The sequence below is a fragment of the Xenopus tropicalis genome, chromosome 4 (genome assembly GCF_000004195.4).
Source record: "Xenopus tropicalis strain Nigerian chromosome 4, UCB_Xtro_10.0, whole genome shotgun sequence".
NCBI lineage: Eukaryota > Metazoa > Chordata > Amphibia > Anura > Pipidae > Xenopus > Xenopus tropicalis.
Genome location: NC_030680.2, coordinates 60,682,342 through 60,705,095, shown reverse-complemented (window position 1 = coordinate 60,705,095; position 22,754 = coordinate 60,682,342). Strand labels below are relative to the sequence as shown.

Sequence of the window (22,754 nt, the reverse complement as noted above, 5' to 3'; positions counted from 1 at the left end):
AGGTATGCTTGAATGTAGCTTATTCTTTAGGAGCAAACTTAACAACTTTTTCATTAAGAAGTTTTATTACATACACTCAGGGGCGATTCTGGACATATCGCCGCCTGAGGCGGCTCCTGGATGCCGCCCCCCCCCCCGCGCTCCCCAGCGCTTACCTTCTGAGTGCAGGAGCGGGTCTGGGGGCGGTGAGATCGCTAGTGCAGAGAGCGCAATGGTGCTCTCTGCACTAGAAGAGCCGAATTTCCGGTTTAAAAACCGGAAATTCGGCTCTCAAAGTTACCAGGAGCGGCTTTTTGCCGCCCCTGGTAACTGGGGCACTTCTGCCGCCTGAGGCGAGTTTCTCAACTCGCCTAATGGCAGAAGCGCCCCTGCATACACTGCGCACTGTCCTAAACAATAACATTTGCAAACTTTCTTCCACTGTCGGAAGTGGTCATTAAACAGTTTCCCTGTTCGCAAAGCCCATATTAAATTCGCCCAAAGGCTAATTTGTTTGCACACAGGCATACATTTTCTCATTGTGAATATTTTTCAGTTACCAACTTTTATTACATTCCTGCCTAAGGTCCCTATCATACATATTACCTCTTATCAGGAGATAGTTAACCTGCCTTTATGTTTTTGGAATTTGGTGCACGGGGGGGGGGGGGGATTCATTTGCAGATAGCACCGATGCTGAAAACTCAGGATGCCAGTGCAACTAGGCAGAAGTACTACCCACTGATCCACAGTGCTGCCCACATTTAGCAGCAGCTTTGGGCCCAGGGAAGTTTTAGCCATTCTAGAAGCTGTTTGTGGAATGAATAGCTTTAAAAACAATGATCTTAACCTAAAAAACCCATAGTGCTCAATATGACAATAATCAAACAGATTCACTTATATGTAACACACATTTTTATTTTTCTCTTTAAAGATTGTCTCGTTTTTATTATATTTAAAATGTAAAATGTTCTACTAAAGGATTAAACTTTAGGCAATTGTGAAACAAAGTGTGCCCCTTGAAACAAAGTCTCCAAATACATAGTAGCCATAAAAGTAAAATGTAAACACCTCTGACGTCTTGGTGCGGCTGGTGTTGTCCCCCAACAGAAGTGTAGAAGAGCACTATCAGTTGGAAGGCACAAATACATTAGTCATACAGAGAGGTGCATTGTTGATGAAATGTATTTCTTATTAATGTAACCCTTTTTTTTGACCAGCAAAATGAGTTTCTGCATTTACATTCTCCTTTCATATAATATTTGACATTCTTGTTTCACACAATCCAACAGGGGCATTGGCAGGTTAACTAGTTAACAGCTTTCCACATGTAAATATTAAACTCTATGGTGCTGGGTGTCAGGATCCTGACTGCTGGCACCGTAGAATTTACGGTTTCAGGTTGCTCTTTGAGCTATTCAAAGCTTGGTGCTGTCTAAAACAGATGGTACAGCGAGATCAATGTACCCCAGCAGGCAAGGGGTTAATGTAATATACTCTGGAACTCGATTTTTAAAGAATTTGTTAAAGCTATTTACAAACATATATATCAAAAACTGTCTATAAGCATTTACAGACTCATTTATTTTTATATGCGATCACTTGGGTGAATGAACGTTAATTATTGTGCATGTACGATACAATAACCCCCATACAGAATATTCCAATTCTAATGCATAACCTTCACAAAGAGAAGAATCTGAGAGCAGAGCGATTTAGACTAGGGATAGAGAGAGAGCACATTTGCCTGGGGCGCCTACTCTCAGAGCCTGCCCCTGACAAGAAAATAGCCTTGTTAAAATTGCAAAATGTGTTTTAATACAATTTATGATTTTTGAAATGATTTTTTTTTTAAATTGTGGTTAGAGTTATCTATCCAACCCTCCAGTCTCTATTTACCTGCAACTCCTAGTACCCCCTAATCATCTAAAGCAAAATACACAAATGATACAGAACAATGTTTGTTGAGCCCACAAATATAATTAGGATTTAATTTTCAATATTCCCTTAAATGCATATTCCCAAAACAGGCAAATTAAACACAGTTCTGTAGCTTTAAATCAAAACATCATGTTCATGTAATGTGCTTTGTAATTTTATATATTAGCTCTATAATAGGATGTACAATACAGCTCCTATTATATAGGCCACGCATGATAAAATATTCCTGTATAATTTAATACCATAAGTATATTACCTGTGAGTGGTTTATGTGTAGCATAAAACTGCTGTTTTTACACTAAAATTCTTGATTAGGTATAAGACAAGAACGGTAATTCATTGTTTACAGAAAACTCACAAACTGTTTCCTAAAATTAACAGAATCTTCTGAATTCTGCATTAGCTTTATTTCATTTTACGTGTCCCCAAACTACAATTTCAGGCTTTTTTTAAATAACTTAAAACTGCAGGAAGGGAGAATAAGAAGCTTCTGTGCTTTTACTTTGATATAAGATTTTTATTACTGGGTCTCTTCCTTTATATTTAAAAGTTCAGTCAGGAAGAGCACACATTAATTGCAATACATAATTTGTTTGGGGGACAGGAATTAAAATGTACCACTTACTATGAAAGAGAGGGCTTATGTATGATTCATGTTACTGCCTAATTCTCCCAGTTTCCATGGGCCAGGGATCCCTTAATGCAATGCACAGGGAATGCAATGAGCAGTAAAACAACTCTCTGTCAGACCCTTAGAGGGCAATGCTTTTCCACCAATATCATTCCATGGCATCTTTATTTGCATAGGATTTAAATATGTTGTGCTTTTTTCATGAAGCCTCTGACCTAATATTTCTTCTTCAATTGGTTATAACACTGATCACATGAAGAGATGTAAGCCACTATATAATACAGTGCTAAACAGCTTATCATACAATGACAAAGATATACTATTATCTGGCTTAATACTTATAAAATCATACTAGGAAAGTGTGAGACCTACTGGCACGCTACATATGCAGAATAGACTAAATAGCATAAAGAAAAGAAAGGCAGTGACTATAAGGGACCTGTTTTCAAAAACCAGTTACCCAGAATACTCTGAAAGCCAGCAATGCTGTAAGCAATTAATCATTTCTGTCTGATTCTGTTACAGTGTATTGTTTAAATGGCTTATAGTAGATTGGCTCTAAAGCACAGAAGAACCTGTTATTTGGAAATCTGCAGGTACCGAGCATTCTGGACTATTAAAAACATACACATTTTAGGGATGCACTCGATCCATCATTTATGTTTTCAATTAAATACAAATTCCTCCTTAATATAAGTTGCAGAATACTGAACTGAATCCAAACCATAACTGGCATTTTAAAAATATTAACTAAACAAACAAAACTGCATCATCTGTGAGAAAGGGCGCCGCCACAATGTATTAATTGCATTGAAGTGACATGGCATTAAGGGCTCAGATTTGGCTTGAATGAACACATTTTGACAAATCCAAGCCTTGCTGGGACTCTGGAACTGGATTCTGCTTTTCACTGTAACTGAAGTCACATTTAATTTGAATTTTTTCCTTTTCAATAATAACCTTTCATCAATGGTAATTTTTATTTTTTTTGAACAATGAGACAGTCTAAACAAGGAGAGGAAGATATCCCCATGCTGCCTGTGACAGTTGCCTGTGTGCTCACCTTATTAGTTCTAACACGCTGGTTAGCACTGGGTCACCTCTGCACCTCTGTCTTCCCTCAGCAGGGTCACTCATCTCCAGGCTACATTTAGGAGGAGGGCTTGCACAGTCTCTCATCTCATTTGCTTCTCTTGCTCTTATTATTTTGTTTGTCCCCTCTCATATCTTCCTGTGCGTGCCTGACACAAGATTTGAAACATTAACCCTCTAGCGCCCAATATTTTCCTCTATTATACCCTAATGCTACTGCTAGCTCCCCTGGCTTGTCCACTTATCTTCTTTGTTGCCTAACATTATTTTGCACTTGTGCTTCTATCAGTTGCCTAATTTATTATCTTGGTGTGCTTTATATTCATCAGCAAAAAATATCCCATTCTCATTTCTGTGTGCAATTTCTTCACTTGGGCAAATGACTGTATTCAGTACAAAGCTGGCCTTCCAGTGTGGTTATATGCAGGTAATAAGATAGCTAGCTAGTTAGTTAGCTAGATAAATGATGATGATAGATACATAGATACTGTAATAACTGTTCTTCAAAATAATAATAAAATAGCAGACTGTATACAGCTGTGAATAATCTATTAATAATAACATTTTCGGCTATGTAAATACATGTTAACTTAAACACCCTGCTTCATAATCTGTACAAAGAATCCCATCTACCAAGTCATATACAGTATCTATAAAACGTATATGTGTCATATATCTATTGTATTGTGTGTGTATATATACACATATGTACATATTCAAATATACACATATCCCACACAGTAACACAAATATACACATGTGATTCAACAAAGACACATATCCAGAGATATATATATGTGTTAAACCAAATTACAGGGTGCAATGACCTCAATTAGCACCCATGTAAAGTGAATAATAAATCAAGGAAATCCAACAATCTATACATGGGCTCCTAGTATAATCAATGTATTGTTGTGTTGCTTGTAGCAATTGTACATGTTTATGAACACGGATATTTGAAACAGTCCTTTATATACAGACTGCAATGCTGTATAATTCAGTGCATATTCTGCCTGTCTTTAAGCCAGAGCACCATCATTTATTTTGCAGTTTTCAAGTGACTAGGACGGCTACCATGGTCTACATTTCTATAGCTCATTAGTTCTAACGAAAGAAACAGTGAGACAGGAGGCCAGCTAACAGTGGATTGTTCTAGTAATAAAATTCCTTGGTCTTCTTCAGCAGCGGGAAGGCATAAATGAGCAAAATCCTGATTTTATTGAAATGCATATAATTCATTGCTTCTCTGTCTCGGCTCTCCCTCCCCCATGTTCCTGTCCAAAAATGAATGCAGCGAAATACTATTAGGCTGTCTGGTTATGTATTTTTGATGAGCCCATACAAGACACTGGCTGACCCCGCACAGCTCATGTAAGAACCATGCTGAAGAAGCTTTTCATTTAAGTTATGCTTTCCAGTGTGGGTGACCTCTATTAAATAAAAAGGGAGCAAACAACCTTTCCTACGGCCTTCCAGACCTTTTTTCTTAAAAGATTATATTTTATATCGTCATGTGCATTAAAGGAGATGTTCCTAACTTTATTGTTGAGCATATTCGCTTTCATTCTTTTCATTTTATATTTGCAACTACTGGGGAAGTATTCAGCAGGAAAAAAAAAAGAGGATTTCATTTTTCTGTTGGTTTGGCTAAAATGCAGTCCTCCTCTCTCTCCTGTGGTCAGATTATTGAAATTACCTGTTTTTCCAAAGAGACAAGAGATGAATACAAAACATTTCTTTCCACGTTCTACCTAACACAGCAGAAAGAGAGAGGGAAAATGAAAGAGGGAAGGAGAGAGAAAATAATGTATCCAAAGATGTGAGCCAAGAGTTCTGTTTCAAATAAAAGAAAGAATTTTTATTTTGGCATTTGTGTAACCCTTGGTTAACATCTACCCCCTATCCGCCCCTCCTCTCTGTGTCATTAGCATGAAACTCAGCATCTGTTTAACTCATGTCATGCCTTTTCTGATGCATTCACTTTTCTACAATTTCTATTCTTCTATGAAATCTTGAATGATGAGCGTATTCTAGAACAATACAAACACACACGCTCATTAATCAACTCATAAAGATAACATTTGCAATTGATACCACCATGTGCAACTTCCACACATGTCCCATTTTGTTTTTATTTGCTTTTTTTTTTTTTCTTTAAATATTTCTTAGTGAAATTCTTCCAACAATATTTCAGCCATTATTTGTAAAGCATTAAGCTGTGACCCACCCCACCTCCTTTCCTCCCCCTGGAGCTCTAGACTTCATGATGCCTTGACTGCTCGCTTAACATGGAGTTGTCTTTTATTTATTTTTTTTTTATAAACCCAGTCACAACAGAGAAAGAAGAGGAGGAGGAGGAGAAAGAGAGGCGAAAACTAAAAACCCTGAAGGACGGGTCTCTAAATATCTAAAGAAACCACAGGGAATTCCTTTTAAGATCAGCAGAAAGCAAGCCATCTGCGGTAAGGTTGTTTTTGGCTTCTATCTTCATTGCATTTTATTTCTTCCACCTACTTTGTTGTCTAATTGTGGCTCTCTCAGAGGACTGAAGATTGATGGGTGGGGAAAGCACCTAACTTCTTCCGTGCTTAAGTCATACGAGGGTGGTACTCATGTAAATATGCAAATAGGGGCGGCTGGGTTGCGTTGTTGACACGTGTATGTGTTGTATGCCTCTCCCCTCCTCCCTGTCTTAGTGTCTGATCTTCAACAGATTGCTGTTGTTTCTTGTGATAACCAGCACTTCGTGCTGAAAAGCAAAATGTGGAGCAGGGGGGGTGTAAGGGAATATTATGGGGCTGCAGGGCATAGTTTCTTGACATGATTGCTGTGACTTTCTAATATTAATGTGCGGCTTTTTTCTAGCTCATTTGCATGTCAAAGTAGTGAAGGTGTGAAACCAGAGATTAGTATTGAAATGACATAATGATGTAATGATTAAAATGTGATGACTTATGTGAGCAAGCTGAGAGGCTGGTGTGGATGGGGAGGCAGGGAGAGAAAGCTCTGCGAGGAACGGGAGGCTTTCTTTGATTGATGTCAGAAACATCAGAATGCATTTCTGTATTTATATTTCAGTGACTAGGGGAACTGCAACCTACCTTCAAAAGTGATCTTATATAGACATTGAAAATAAAAAAAACCATTTCTATATGATCTTGATATCGACCGGTAACAAAATCCATTGGCTCTTTTCATTTTTTCTATTGTGTGGTATAGGATCTGCATTTGCTATTTAATAAGAAAAAAGCTTGAAGTGCTTAGAACCTACTACTCAGTCTGTGGCCTTTAAGTTATTTAATATTATTATAGATCGTGAAATATATTTATTCTCATTGGATGTTACGCTTACTACTAAGCAGTCAGTGTTACACTGCTTTTGCTTTAAGCACATCTAACACTCTGGTGTTTACGAGGAGATAGATTATGCCCGACTGATCTGCAGTACGTGTTCATATATGAATCTGTGGAATGTGGAAGGTGCTGGTTTACTATATGCTATTGCACAGAATCCTGTGGAAAACAGGATATCCTGACAATGACAAAATTATTATCGAGGCTTTATGGCATCTGCTTATTTTAATATCTTCCAAGTAAGCATAGAGGTTTATTATGGACACTCTAGGTCATTTTGTTATAGGATTTATGATCCTATAATGATCCTGTGTGTATATTTTAGTAAATATAATAATGCTGTTGGCCAAATACTTTTCTTGTCTTTTGTTTTTAACATACTCACTTCTGGAAAAACAGTAATTTAAGCCTTATATTACCAACCACTGTTAGGTGTAATTCAAGAATCAAGGATATATCTGAAAGCATTTGGGCTTTTGATGTGTAACTGCTTTGCTTAATTGACTCTCGGTTGTACATCTAACAGGCCAAAGGTTGGAAATATAAGTGTCGGCCTTGATTCTCAGCAGCCTTCACCTGATTTTTACTTCAGTTACCTGAAGGGATGTTATACTGTTCTCTTTGCAAAGTACTGTGCCAATAAAGAAGAAAGGCAGCAATGAGGATTGGTACTATTGATCTGCCCAAGGGAATCATTAGGCATCACTATCAATCTACAAATCAGTAGGCCTGTGTTACTTGCTTGGGCAGTCATTGCCAATTTGTTCCTATTACATAGCTGAGCCCGGAGGTGTTTGATGAGCAGATCTGGTCTTAAGCTCAGCAAAACTGAGAATACAGCCTTTATTACTAAAATGTGTAAGGTAGTTTTCCCCCATTCAATCCATTCTATGGGTGTGTGTCTGCATGTTTGTGTGTGTATGTGCATCAGTATGTGTAATTGTGTGTTACCACACAAAAACCAATTATCAAATAGACACATCATACAAAAATATTTCTGCCGCAGCCTGACAGAATCATTTGAAAGAGCACCCAATTTCCCAGGGTGCATGGGCTTTTTAGTTGTCCCCTATTTTCCTTAACAAAAAAGGAGCCTTGAATACCTCGAAAATGTTATTTCCCAAAAGCATTCCATCCTTCATTATATTTGCACAAATGCACACACCATCTTTTGGTTTCTATTCACAGCACAGTCATATACATTCAGAAAACCAACTAGCAAATACTATAGCTTATTTTATTCTGCTAAAAATAAAATAAATTTTTCTGATGTCTCAGCGTTTCTTAAATGATAGTCCAGTGTTACAGACAAAGTCAAAATTTGAGCTTTACATTTTCTAAAATGCCGACAGCTCTGGGTGGAAACTCTCTGTGTATATAGACAACTGAACATCAAAATCCATAGTTCTTTTGAATATAAGCAGCATGCGTTCACCCATATGTATCCTCCTTAATGCAAAAAATAAACATTTGATTTCTAATTCAATCACAGGTAGCTGAGACAGACAACAGTGAGAATTATTACATAAAACAACAACAGATCAAAGCCTTGGCTGCAGTGCTTACAATCTGAAGATCTGTTTATGTTTTTATGTTTAACCTGCATCACACCACTAAAAAAGGCCCTAAATTCTCCCATGTAGTCATAAACTTGTTTTTATTTTGTATTACATTTTGTGACTTTGCAAAGAGCCTACTTTTTTATAAGTGCATTTAAAAAAATAATAATTTTATTTATAAATTGATCTATAAACAGCTGTAAATTGTTATCCAAGTAGAACTATTGTCTCCCCCCATCCAGCTTCAATTCTGAATAAAGTGTTGTTAGAGCTTTTAAACCTGTTATTTTCCTTGTTCACAAAAGCATTGAGGAAACAAATTGTGGAAGCTCTGCTTATCAGATACTGCTGGAAAGAAGCTGTGCTTTTTAGTGATTCCGATGTATGAAACACTTGGTTCAAAAAGGGAAAAAAAATGTCTGCTTGCTCTCATTATTAGAGCATGTGCATTGTTAAAGCACAATCGGGGCCCTCCTTCGTGTTTTTTCACTTTGTAACGAAAATCCTGAATGGGGCACCTTGTGGTTTGAAACTTAAGCAACTTTTATTCTTCTGGCTTTTTTATTGAGAACTGGTGCTTCACACAATTCTAATTGCTAAGGCAGGAAGGACTGCTCCCTTCACTCTGACTGCATGCAGAGGGTAACATGAAAAAAAACATAAATCATTTTGAATATTCGCAGGGCAAACATGTTATTTAAGGGCACTGTGCTTGAACACAAATGTTACCCTATATTTTCATGTATCTGAATCTTTTGTTTTTAAATATATATTTCATAGGTATTAGTAAGCTATTACTATATCGGATGGAATAAATAATCATGTGCACCATGATATTTAGATATATATTTCTTGACTGTTGCATTCTTGATTCCTTGATGAGCTAAATAATCTATCTAAGTCTACATGCTCATTTTAATGTAAATATATTTTAATTTCATACATTTTTAAATGTACAGTTTATTAAGTTTTAAAATAAAAATTCTTTATAGAAATAAATATATACATTTTTATATATAGAGTTTATTAAGCTTTAAAATAAATATTCTTTATAGAAATAAATGCATAATAATGAGTAATAATACCATTGCTCTTATGCTTTAGGGCAGTTAGGAATACCTGGCCAAGACCCCCCCCCCCCCCACATTGCTTTTTTCTATATAAATTATAGATGAGAGATAAGCAATGGCTGCCAAAGATTCTGTTATTTATACTTCTAATATTAAATGCACTGGCAGAATTATGAGCTAGTGTTCTATTGATTTGTCCTATATTTCTGTCTTAGCCAAAAAGACTAGTTTTGTCTGGTTTAGGCTAAAGAGTGTTTTATATAATAAATGGTAATGTTGGGTGGGTCTACAACACTGTCTGGTTATTCCCAGGACATTACATCTGTTCTTATCAAACACAGTACATGTGGTGGTAAAGGAAAAAGCAATATCATAAAAAAATACAAAAATAAATTATAAGGAAGAATTTAAACTGGTTTGTTGATTATAAAAAAACCCTTTTCTCAGATCTTCGTGCTGCATGACCATTGGCAGAGCTGATATATGACTGAATTTTATAATATTGTCTCCCCTGCCCTGTTGTGCAGCTCCCTAATGTTTTTTGTTGGACATAGGATGATGATTTAAAGAGAATACATTTGTGACAAGTGACAATAGTGCTCTCCCCAGTCTATATATACAATTACACTATTTTTTTCATTTTAAAAATAAATAAGAAGATGCATTCATAGTTAATAATAAAATGTATACTGTTTGGATCCCCTTGAAAAGGTCATTTAGAGAGACAGCATGCTAAGATACACTGACAGTATAGCCACTTTGTGTTGCTTGCCTTTATAAATATGTACTGTGGTCTAAATAATATATTTATACCAAATATATAATATATTTTGGGTTTTTGATTGCCAAGGCTGTTGCCGTCATACTATAGGGCACTTACTTTATGTCCATAAAGCTTGGTGGCTTTGCTATAGGGAGCACTGCAAAGACTTAATAATAATTGGCATGACACAGTCAGATGACTTGGAGGGGTAATAGCAGGCTGCCTGACCATAATGTGGAAAAATCCAAGGTAAGGAAAACAGAGGGGTAGGCTAGGCTTACTATTGGTGTTTAGTGATCAAGGGACAACTTGCAGTATATTTCACAGACACATCAAGTTCTGAATTGAATGACATTTGATGTTAAAACATCTCCTGGTTTGCCATTGTTTTACAAGTGAACATTTAAAATGTTGCTTTCAATGTTGATTTGCCTCTAAAGTCTTAAAAATGAGCTGGAAGGGCCTTTGAAATTCTTGTTAGACTCCAAAAACCTATGAGTTTTGATGAGCACCATGAAAGATGTTCTTGTATTATAGGAACCTAAAGATCATCAACAAATGGCGAAATGGGAAAATATTTTTTTACACTTTATATTAGCCAATTGGAAATTGGTGCCATTTACAGTTTCTAAGCATAAAATACAAAACCAAGTGTACCTCTTTCTTCTGTTGCTCGATCCCACCCTCACTTTCACACTGTATTTCATCTCTATATCATCTCTCTTTAAACCATTTTAAAGCAGGTAGCAACCTCCCCTGCCACTCAGCAAATGTTGCAGAAGAGTAAGAATGAATTCCCAAATACCAACCCCATTCTGGATCTCCAAAATCTCATTCTCATCTAGATTATTATCTTTATCGTGATAACATATTTAGAAAGTACCAACATGTGCCACAGTCCTGTACAAGAGAAATGCCAATACAGGAGGTAACTTACAATCTAACACAGGTTACACAGATTACCTCCATGTTTAATTAATATTATAAAATCAATGCCATGTATTCAGATCATAAAATTGAGAACCAGGAACAAGCCAATATATGTGCCATTTAGTGCTTAAGAATGACACACTTTTTTTAGTTAAACACTTTTAACATATACTGTAAGGGTTCATTACATGCTGATTTCTGTAACTGGAGGTAATGAATATAACTGATCAACCTATTTCTGTTATCTGATGGAAAAATAAGGTTGATGTAAATGACTAAGAACTGAACAGAATACAAGATATTCACCCAATTTAACTGGAAGGCAGCTGTAAAAATGTAATGCTTACTTAACATCGAAATATGTTAGCATTCCTTGGCAAGGCCTTTATTTACATGGCTAAACATAAATATAGAGCTGCAGAGGATTAGGCAAAAAGGAAATTCATGCTTTTCCTTATAGTTTTGCGTGCCTTGCTACTGATTACTTCAGCTATAACATGCAGAACGTGTAAGTAACATAAATAAATAAATAAAACTTTTATGGAGATAGAGATTAAAAACTATGGGGCAGATGTATTAAAATTCAAGCTGATGGATTCCCAGGCGGTAAAATTTTATCACAGTTGTTAACACTTTCCTGTCTGTCAGTAAAAATGTTCCTTAGTGTCAGAGAAAAGTGTTTTAATAAATTTGTACATTTATCTAAGCCATTTGGCAGTTTTTTTTAGGAGGTGCCACTTTAGCTGCTATTTGATGATCAGCAGATCCCCTAGGGACACCTGACTCAATGCACACCCTATGGTTAAGGTGAAAGCCACAAGCTGATGTGCTACATAGTAAACCATTCAGTTACTAAGGCAGACATTTTGCCGCTGCAGAGCTTGCAGTTAGTCCATAATATTATCACCAAAAAGCAAGCTATTTAAAATAATTTTAATTTGGGTTATTTTTCATTTAGTGGACAAATCTAAAACATTTCAAAGTCTCTAGTTGAAGAAACAAAAGGGATTTTTACAATTTATATTTCTATTTTTACCATTTACTATTTGACATTACACTATGCAGTTTGGTATAAGACGATTTTTCTGAACTGAGGTGTATTTAATAAAAATATTTTCATTGCCTCTGTTTTGCTTGTGTCCACTAGTGGCAATGGTTACTGTATAAAGGTAATATAATAATAGGCTCAACGTTTGCAACAGGTCTAGTAACCCATAGCAACCAATGAAATGTTAATTTCAAACAGGCAACCAGCAAATTCTGCCTACTGATTGGTTCCTATGCTCTTGTGCAAACATTGATCCCCACTCAGGCTTTACATAAAGAAAACTTATGGGAACTACATTTGCTAAGTTCATTTACAGCTGATTTCTGTCATATCTAAGGGGTGCTTCTGAGTTAAAATTTGGTTAGCTTTGTCAAAACACCTTCGTTAGATTGTGGATTTAAATATCCTTAATCCACCCCATCAGCATTCTAAGCACATAGTTAGCTGCAATAAATTATACCTTTCCATTATGTGTGTGCACAGGTGAGCAGATAATGTTCAGAGCTGGATTAAGGATCTGGAGCTGCTAATTATAACAAGCCCATTCCTCACTAATAATGATACTCTGGAGCCAACTGCTGCTTTCCATGTGCCAATTCTCACTTTAGGCATACATGTAGGGAAAGGGGCACATGAGGCCTATTTTATCAAAGCACCCTGGAGCTGCAGCTCCTTCCCCTGATGTGTCTTTATATTTGCCCAGGTGTTTTAATTTGTGTCTTATTTAAAGATTACATTAGGCGTGTTGCTGTTGGAACAACATAATTACCATGTAATTACAATGTACAAAGCATGCCAACATTGAGAACTATAGCTGCCTCCTAAATGATACTGTAATCATGGAAATTGCAAATTGCTGCATGATGCACAAAAAGAAGCCTCCAGAGATAACTTGCAGGCTTGTTCTGGGCATCATCATAAATCCCTGGGTAGTCAAACTCCCCACTTGACACTCTTTCTAAATCATATGTGGAGTTAAAATGATACTAGGCTTAATTAATACTTGATTAATATTGTTTCCTCTCATGGGAAATTTGCCGAACTATCAGATACTCAATCAGATGTAATTGTATTTATGAAGGGTGCCACCCATATAAAACTAGCCTGATCAATTTCATGCTAAAATTCTGAAGACCAAGGTGTGATTTAGAACCTTCTGATCACACACAGGTTAGCCATAACTACTTTTTTCATAGAGGGTGTATCTGAAAGTATTATTAATATACAGTTATAATTTAATTCCTTATTAAAGGGGCGGTATGACCATGTTCATCAATGAGATATTTTGGTGCCACTTTAAATGATAAATAACACGTTACTGCTGTGATATAGATTACGGCACAGATACTTTGCATTGTCTCACTTGACCCTTTCCTCATATACATTACGTATTTCACTCAACCCTGTGAATCTCTCTGCAATTATTTCAGGCCTCTGAGTATATGTTCTTCATTGATACCAAGTACTTAATTAATATTCTCTATTCTCATGGGAAATTTACAAAACTATGATAACAGTTAATCAGTGTTAACAGCCATTGATGTATTTGACCATGAAATGCTAATTAAGCTCTATGTTTGCGATTCTCCCTCTTTACATATATATATATATATATGGCAATTTCAATGACAGTGCCCTAGTAGAAAATCATAGGGGATACAATGTACTGTAGATATATAAGAAAGAATAATGAATTCCAAAGCTTCCCTCATCAGCATTTTGGAATCACGTTGCAATGAAAGAACGCAAGAAAGCTGAATTTCAGAAAAATATATTGCTGTATGTATTAGTAAAACTGTCATAACCTTGCCTTGGTTCAAGATATTGGGTGTTATGTAATGAAATGTGATTTAAAAAATTGCAAAATAAGAATCAGCATTCTGCATTCATGTATTAATGTTATTGCGCAGTTTATTACATTGCAAATGTTGCACACCCTTAAGACCAGCTTGAAGGACGCATAATTTTTTTAGCCCAAAGTAATTGCTTTTTCTGGCGAAAAACTGTTTGTAGTGTGGACATTCTATGCCATTTACTATATGGGGGGGATTGTAGCCAAAAAGCAAGCTTCTGTTTACATAAGGACTCCAATTTTGTAATCTATGGAGCTAGATTTTATTTTCTCTTCTGACATGCTAACATATTTTCTCTGTTGTATCCCATGCTGCTACATAGCAACTTCTTAAAGGATCTGTGGTCTTCCTTGCTTTTGCACTTTGCAATATAATAATGTGCAGGACACAGTATGTAATGAAATGGATTGCTTTTGGAAAAAGGAAAAAGGCCACCTCCAAAGGGGCAAATTTGGTCTCTTAATGAGAATTTGTATTCTTTTTTTTAAATAAAAAAAAATACATTTATTACAATCCCCAGTTGCATTAACTTATATTTATTAAAAATGACATGAAATATGTGCACCCTATCGGTTCATTATAATTAATAATACAATGGCATAGACCTAAATTCTGTTTTATCGAGCACAAAAAGCTGGCGTCATATTTATTTATATATAGTAATGTGGTTCCTGATAATATAATTACAGAATCTATGCCAAGCCATTCTAATAATAATAGTCTAGAAGTGACCTCTCTGGTCTAAAAAGATCAGTATAATCTTTGGGGAAAAGCTTGGAGAATGAACAGAGACTCATTAAATATTGTTAGATCACAAGCTGTCACACTGATGGTCACAGGGCTGGAGTTAGTGAACAGGGGGTAATGCAGAAAGGCTGGAGCCCTATCTGGGGTGGGGGAGATTATATAAACCAGAGATGTACAATCTGCAACCCTACAGCTGCGGCTGAACTACAACTCCCAGAATAAACCATTTCAACTGGAGGAAAATATCTAAGGATTGTTTTACTTTTTATCACCCTAAGGGTTCCATGTCATGTTCTGCCTTACAAGAAAACTAGACACTTTATGATCTTTATAAAATAGAAAGGCCATTAATATGTTGCCAAAACATATCAAGGAACATTGTCAGGTGATGGCTGCATGACATACTTAAACTTGTGTATTATAAGAACTATTTTATTATAGATTACCTATAAGTTCCATGACCTGATAAAAGCACTCAGCCTGTGGTCTTTAATAGGGGCCTACATGACTACATGACTTCTATTATCCTAATATAAATAATGAATCATCAATGAATCAATTTTTTTGTTATTCAGTACTTTACCATGAAACAAACTGACACTTTCATAAAGTAAAGATCATAGCAACTAAGGTGTCATTTTGGTCTGTTTGTACAGAGGGAAATCAAGTTTCAGCATTGAAATGAGGTCTTCTGCTCTGAACATTGGCTCCTTCTTTGCTGATCTCTGTTCTAGCTGACTACACCAGATGTACTGTTAAAAGAAGGAATCTAAATGACAGAGTTTATCCTCAATATGGACGTGTCATAAAAATATGCAAACGCTGATCATAGCGCTATGGAAACTGCTCCACAAAAATGTGTAACGAAAGCTGTTACTGTGTATATGGGAACAGCTGGAACAGCTTAATCCAGTTTAACACTTGTTCAATTAGAATGAAACACATTAAAACAAAAAGCTACAATACGATCTTTAATTCGACAAAGTCTGGGTGATTAGAAAAACCTGTCAAATGTTTTTCAACTTAAAGTGTGAGTGCAGCAGCAGCAGTCTGGCTTTTGTGTTAGGGGAACAGATCTGACTTTGTTGTTTGTGCCTCCTGTCCTTAGACTATAGTTTTATTTTTTTATTTCAAAATGTATTTGTGCTCTAATACAATTTCAGGTTTCTTTATTACCATCTGATTTTTATATCTTGCACACACAGGTATCATTATATATTTTGTTTGCTTTAGTGCAGAAGAAATCAAAAAAGTAGGAGAAGCAAACAATTTTTATTCTCTTTTAACCACACTTTCATTCCAAGTGATGCTGGCATGTAATTATTTTTAAAATCCTGACCAAGGAATCAGAGTTTCCTGGGAAGGGCATATAAATTCTGGCTTTTTTAGGTTTTGGTGGTGTAGTATCGATTTTCAGTGATGTCTGCAAGCATTTATTGAAAATGTGTATATGTAAGAACGCCGGGGGCCATGGCATTGCAGAAAGGCAACTATCAATCTGAGAACGGATTATCTAAATATCCAAAAAAGATTCCTTTTTGAAATATGCCTTTTGTACTTTTATCTACCCACACCTGCAATAGGCACGTTGCATGCTGGGAACCCAGCCCTGTGTGCTGCACCTGAAACCCCAGGTACAGTCATGGAAGCAAAATTGCATCAAAGGTTCATTCAAATGTTTAGTTTCATATACTGATGCTAAACATATAAAAGTATCCCTCCAAACAACTCTATATTTGGAATAAATATCTTGGGCCACATTTGGCAATTTGCTTTAAAGGGTGTGCCATGTTGGAGGATTAGCACTAATGATTGTAACATTTGCTTTACCAGTTTTTCAGATGTCTTTAGATTAGGCCGATATGTGCAGCGCCTGATGGTTTCTTATTCCTACTGTGCTAAATCTGTCTGTGCCTTGAGCTCTCTGTGTTAGAGCTACTGAATTCCTGGGAGACTTTCAAATAAATCAGAGTTTTGTCTGTTTTACATGCTTTGTATATACAGACTGTGAATAAATTGGGCTATTTGATAGCTTTTCTCCATGCATAGCATGATATAAATATCCTTGCCAAGGATGCACATGTGTTCACAGAACATCTTCTGCCTGGTTCTTATTTCACAATGTAGTCCGCCCCTCTGCCTGCATATATGATCCCGTTCAGGACTGCAGGCCAACATCTGGGCTTGCTGCTTGTGCACTCACTCATGTTGTGAAGCCAGGGTATTGGCAATGCATGATGTTCAGTCAATTATTCCACTGGTCACTATTGAATGTTTTTATGGATGATCCTTACCTACTGGATTTCTTCTTGCTACAAGGCTCCGACTCATGTACGGTGTTTGATTTTTAGGAAACGACATTTGATTACATTATAAATTTCTATGGATCCATCTATTAAACCTATCATTGCATCCTCTTTATTCTTTCTCATTGTTTGAAGATAAATAATATGGGGGTAGTGTCAAGCATTCCCGAGTAACACGTGAAACAAATACATTCTATTTGCTCTGTTAGAATAAAGTTCTATTTAGATGCAGGTTTTGGCCACCACGTTGTATCTTCTTATAATATATAATCAGTAACCTTTACAAATTGTAATTATTTTTTTAGTTTGATGGGCAGGAGTGGGATATAATTTCTCATTTCGCTGATTGAGATTTATTTAATTAGTAAAATACAAGAATTGATTAAATTAGGAAAATACCAATATTTTTGTTTTAACCCTCTTACTATAATAGAGTGATTATGGTCATCTAAATGACTGTGGCAAATGGTTGTGGATGATTGACTAATGCTTTTCATTGGCTACCAGCAGTCCTCTTTGCAGGTAAAAAAAAAAATAGTTAAATAATGTGTTTTAAAATGCAGCATTTAAAACTGAATTTATATACACATGAATTGTGTCAATCTTCTAGAAATCGGAAATCCTTTTTTTTAAATAAAAATGAGATCCCTTTGTTCTCAATAATTTATTTTACTATATCTAGTCAGTCTATTTTGTACTGGTTGCACGAATGAGTGGAAGAAATATTACCCGTTTTCTCTGAGGTATCAGCAGACCGCACAAGCTGGCCATGCTGAAAATATTGTGGAGAAACGTGTGTGCAGAGGCCTTTGAATGAGCAAGCATGTGTGGTCCAGCTTCTATTTCTAAAGAAAGACACATAAAAGCTGCTTGCCTTCAGTGCAGCTATACTGTTGAACATGCAACAATTTTTTAAATCCCTATTTAGGGGTAAATTGTTCTGGACCTAGGCTATTGCTGGGCACAGGCTATAGGTTACTCTTTTAGAATATTATCCTCACTGTTAATTATGTGGACTGAATGTAAGAGAAAGGGCTATTTTTAGGGCTTATATTTATAGGAAGTTGCAAAAAGGTTATCCGTTTCTGATCTTTAATTGTTAAAATAAAAAGCTGCTTTAAAACCACAATTAACAAACTAGTCCTGTACTAGCCATATATTGAATTGTTGCCTTGTCTGTAGTCTAAAAACATTTTTTTGTAAAATAAGGTAATGTAGGCAAATGTATCAGTTATATGATATTTATCAAGGTCGCTGGCCACAAAACATTTCGGAATATAACTGTTATTAAGGTCAAATATTTATGGAGTGATGTCAGGCTAGTAGTTTATGGATGCTGGAAGTTGTAGTTCCCTGTTGCTAAAGGACCAGTTTCCGTACCCTTTGTGGTGTGTTGCTGTGTGAAAAGTAGATTTAATTTTTCTCACTGACATTTTACGGCAATTACGGCATTGACACAAATTAATTTGTCTGAATCCCAGTCTCTAACAATTGTTTGCCCTTTACCATTAACATATATACAGAAGCTTACACAAATATGCATTTATGTATTTTTGTATTATATTAAGTGAAACTCTGCCTTTTTTACAATATCATTTTTATGCATACTTGCTGTAAGTGGTAAAAAATGAGCACCTTTTCACATATGAGAATGCCTTCATAGCTACATAGCTGTACCTCTGATTACTGAACAAGGTATATGTCTGTTCATAGGGGGGATTGAAAGAATGGGGCCTATTTACAGTAAACTGAACAGGAGAAGCTGCATTATTCCTATTCACTTATTTATATAACATCCACATGCAATTTATCAGCAGATATGATGAAATGTCTCCACATATCTAAATTAACGCCATTCACGTGTGATTTGGATTTGCATTTGAGATGATAAATAATAGCTTATGTTGTATATACCACTTATTTCTGTATAATACAGTTTTACAAGCTACTTTTACTGAACAGTGGATCCGAGGCAACTTATTTGTTGGACATTGACTGTCTCTTTACTGCAACTCCTGCCTTATATTACATATTCTCAAAAATGGGTCCTGTGCGAAAAAAGCCACAGCGATGGGGAAAAAAATCTGGCACCTTTTTCCTCTTCCCTCATAATTTTATCTTTACATATTAATTCACAAAAAATATTATAAATATATTTGTCTAATGATATTTGTATTTTAAAAAAATCTGTTAACTTATTCTGAATATTTATTCTGTGAATTGATAAAGTTACCCTCACTAAGAACTAATAAGCACAAATGAAATATGCACAATTTACTGTTTTAGATTTATTTTCTGACCTATTCATTTGTTTAGGAAAATATTGTCTATATGTTTCTTTATGCAAATATGAAATCTGAATACCTGAATTAATCAACCCCAAAACAATTTCATTGCCTCTAATCATGTATTTTTTTCAAGTTATACCTGATTTACTAAACATCACCCAGTTCTATTATTTACATAACATGATTTGTGCATTTAAGCCCCTAATGCATACATTAATGACCTCTCTTGTATTTTGCATATTGTTCATTTTTACAACATTGCATAAGGTCTAGGCAATTTTGTAATTGAATAACATTCCCCTGACATTAGAGACTTTTGGTCATGCACCCCTTAGACTGGGGATTAATTGACGGGATTATGAGAGTAAAGATCACGACAAAATGGTATGTAATATGAAGTACTAGTTGGCTGGTCCATTAAAAGATATCACCAAATACCATCAACTTAATTATATTAGAAATTAATATGGCAAATTAATATTTGCTTCATATTGAATAAATATTTTTATTAAGAAATGTGTTGTCCCTTTAAACAGCTGGGGAAATCAGGTTACCTTTATGTGGTCTAGTCACTAGCACATGGTCCCCAGTAGGTGGCGTTGTAGTCTATCCTGGTACTGACTGCAAGAACCTATATCATTTTAAGACTCATTTTCCTTAAAGATTCCTTCCCTTGATAATTTGCTCTGTACTACATTAACTACTGTCTTGGGGGTATTAAATATGAATCTTGTAATGTTCCCTAACTACCCATTACTATCCAAAGGCTCCCTTTTTAAAACCTAATTTGTTCTTTGTGACCACCAAAAATTAAAACAATATTCATGTCTATTTCAGTCTTAAATGCATTCGTTATTCTGTTAATATTAGAATCATGAACATTTTTGTAAAATGTGTTTTTAAATACAGTACTGTTCATAAAATTCTATACAACTTAACATGTAGTAATACAAATCTAAATACTAATTAATACAAAGAGCCCCACATCACAAGGTACATATGTCAGCTTGTCCGTTTGCAGATGCCCCACACATTCTTGTATAAAAAAAGGTGTTAAAAACACTTTTTTGTATAAAATAATATAATTGCATTTTTGTATAAAATAATATATTAGCTCTTGTCTAAAATGTTGTGGCTTAGGAAACCACATCAGTATACAATTTTAATTTACCTTATTATTATTTATTTTTGGCTAACTGTATAAGCCCCTAAATGAATGCAGCACAGTTCTGTGTCCATACATGTTCATATGCCATATACTTAATGGATCCAATCAGATGCATAAGCCTTTGTGCAGTACCTGAGTCAACAAATATAGCATCTTGCTTGGTGTATATAAAAAATGCTGGACAGGCCCAAATGGTTACCACAAAATGGCATAACCGGTTTTGACAGGCTAAATATTTGGCATGAATCTGTAAATAGCAGTCGCAAATCTGATTGTAGCCTGTAAATTCACATACATAAAAATATATCAATACATGATAGATAGATAATAGACAGATATAAAGCTAAATAAATACATAGATAAATGTATAGACAGACAGAGAGATAGATAGACAGACAGACAGATAGAGAGAGAGAGAGACAGACAGACAGACAGACAGACAGATAGATAGATAGACGGACTTAAGGCAAAAGACAGCTCCTGACACATTTTAGACCATTCTGGTCTTGATCCCCAAAACAAGCCTAAGTGGTATACACACTAAATCACAGTTTTAAACATCCATAAATCCAACTGGCTTACAAAAAAATATTCCCATCCTATTTCTTATTTAGCCCTTTAGGAATGATAGTCTGTAAAGTTTAAAGCTGTAAAATCTTACACCAACTATGTGAAAATAAAAGCTATATGTTTTTTTAATAACAGTTGGGGGTGTGATAACTATTTGCTGAAATGTTTATCTCGGCAGTGGTCTGTTTGTGATGTACCCGTGGAAATGTTGCAACATACGGCACGGTTTGAATGGACATCCATGTGACTAAATATTGGGCATGTTTGGAGCTACTGTAAAATAAATGACTGCTGGCATTACAGTGATGTTGACGTAGAGGTTCAAGGGAATGGCACCATCAGCTAGGGGCGACTGTAGGTGAAAGTGTATGCTTTTCAAGGGTTGTGACATGTAAGGGAAAAAGATAACCAACGCTGAATCAGTTCGCTGTAAATATAAACCTATTGCATGCTTTGTAAACAGACAGTAAACAGGCAGTGCCATCGGACAGAACCCACTGAGGTATACATTGGCAGGGAAAATTTGCATTTCTGTTTCCCTTATTTTGGAAGTCAGTTGCATATTATATATTTTGGGTGACACTGCCATTCAGTCACAAGAAATAGTCATGCTCAGAGTCAAATGCAATATAAAAATCAAGAGGGCAAGGTTATTACGGTATGACCTCTGTAGTGCAATAATTTAACTCTGCATTTGATGTATGCATTAATCCATTAACTGCCACAGGAACACACAACACATCGCCCTGAAGGCATATGCAGGTCACTAGCAGCAAAGAGTTAAAAGTAATGTATTTATTATTATTATTTATCATCTGTCTTCTTTTTTGCTATATGTTTCTCTTTTACTATCTATGTTATTTTATTAGTAGCCATTCTCATTATTGCTTGTGAGACAGACGTGCCTGTGAACTCAGGGAAATAAAAATCTGGATATCAAGATTCATTTTTCATCTGTATTACTTAGCATTGAAATACCCAGCACCGATTCCTTTTGAATTAACTGAATCATATTTTATTTTTCTCAATATCACCAATCTCCATAGCAACCGCGAGCTGTCAGTTCAGTTTTTGACATTTTTCTCATTTGGTAAGATTTCAGAATTGCCATCCTCCCTGCCAACATGTCATGAACAGAAAAAAAAAAAACCTGCATGAGAAATCTAATGGGTGTCTGGTCTGATTGTCCTCACTCGTGGCAGGAAAGACAAAACTGATGAATTGTGAAATATATTCAGAAGGACTCAAGAAAACCAAGTGACTGGGACCCCCTCCGTCCTCACAAACACCTCCTCGTTCTCATCTTTTTCTGCTTGGTGCACCAAACGCGATTGCTATGACACTTGGGCTTTGTGGAAATTTAAGATTAACAGTTTTACAATCAACCAACACCCTCTGTATTTCATCTGCTATTTCTCTGCTCACTCTTATATGGCATGTTTATACATACAAATC

General features: G+C 35.7%; 1 long non-coding RNA gene across 1 annotated transcript in view; it reads left to right on the top strand.

The window, feature by feature from the left end:
• The first annotated feature begins 5,860 nt into the window (after positions 1–5,860).
• LOC105947250 overlaps positions 5,861–22,754 on the top strand; it is a 46,781-nt gene continuing 29,887 nt past the window's right edge. The window contains exon 1 of the long non-coding RNA XR_004222365.1: positions 5,861–6,105. This is a non-coding gene — a long non-coding RNA (uncharacterized LOC105947250). The remainder of the gene's footprint in view (positions 6,106–22,754) is intronic.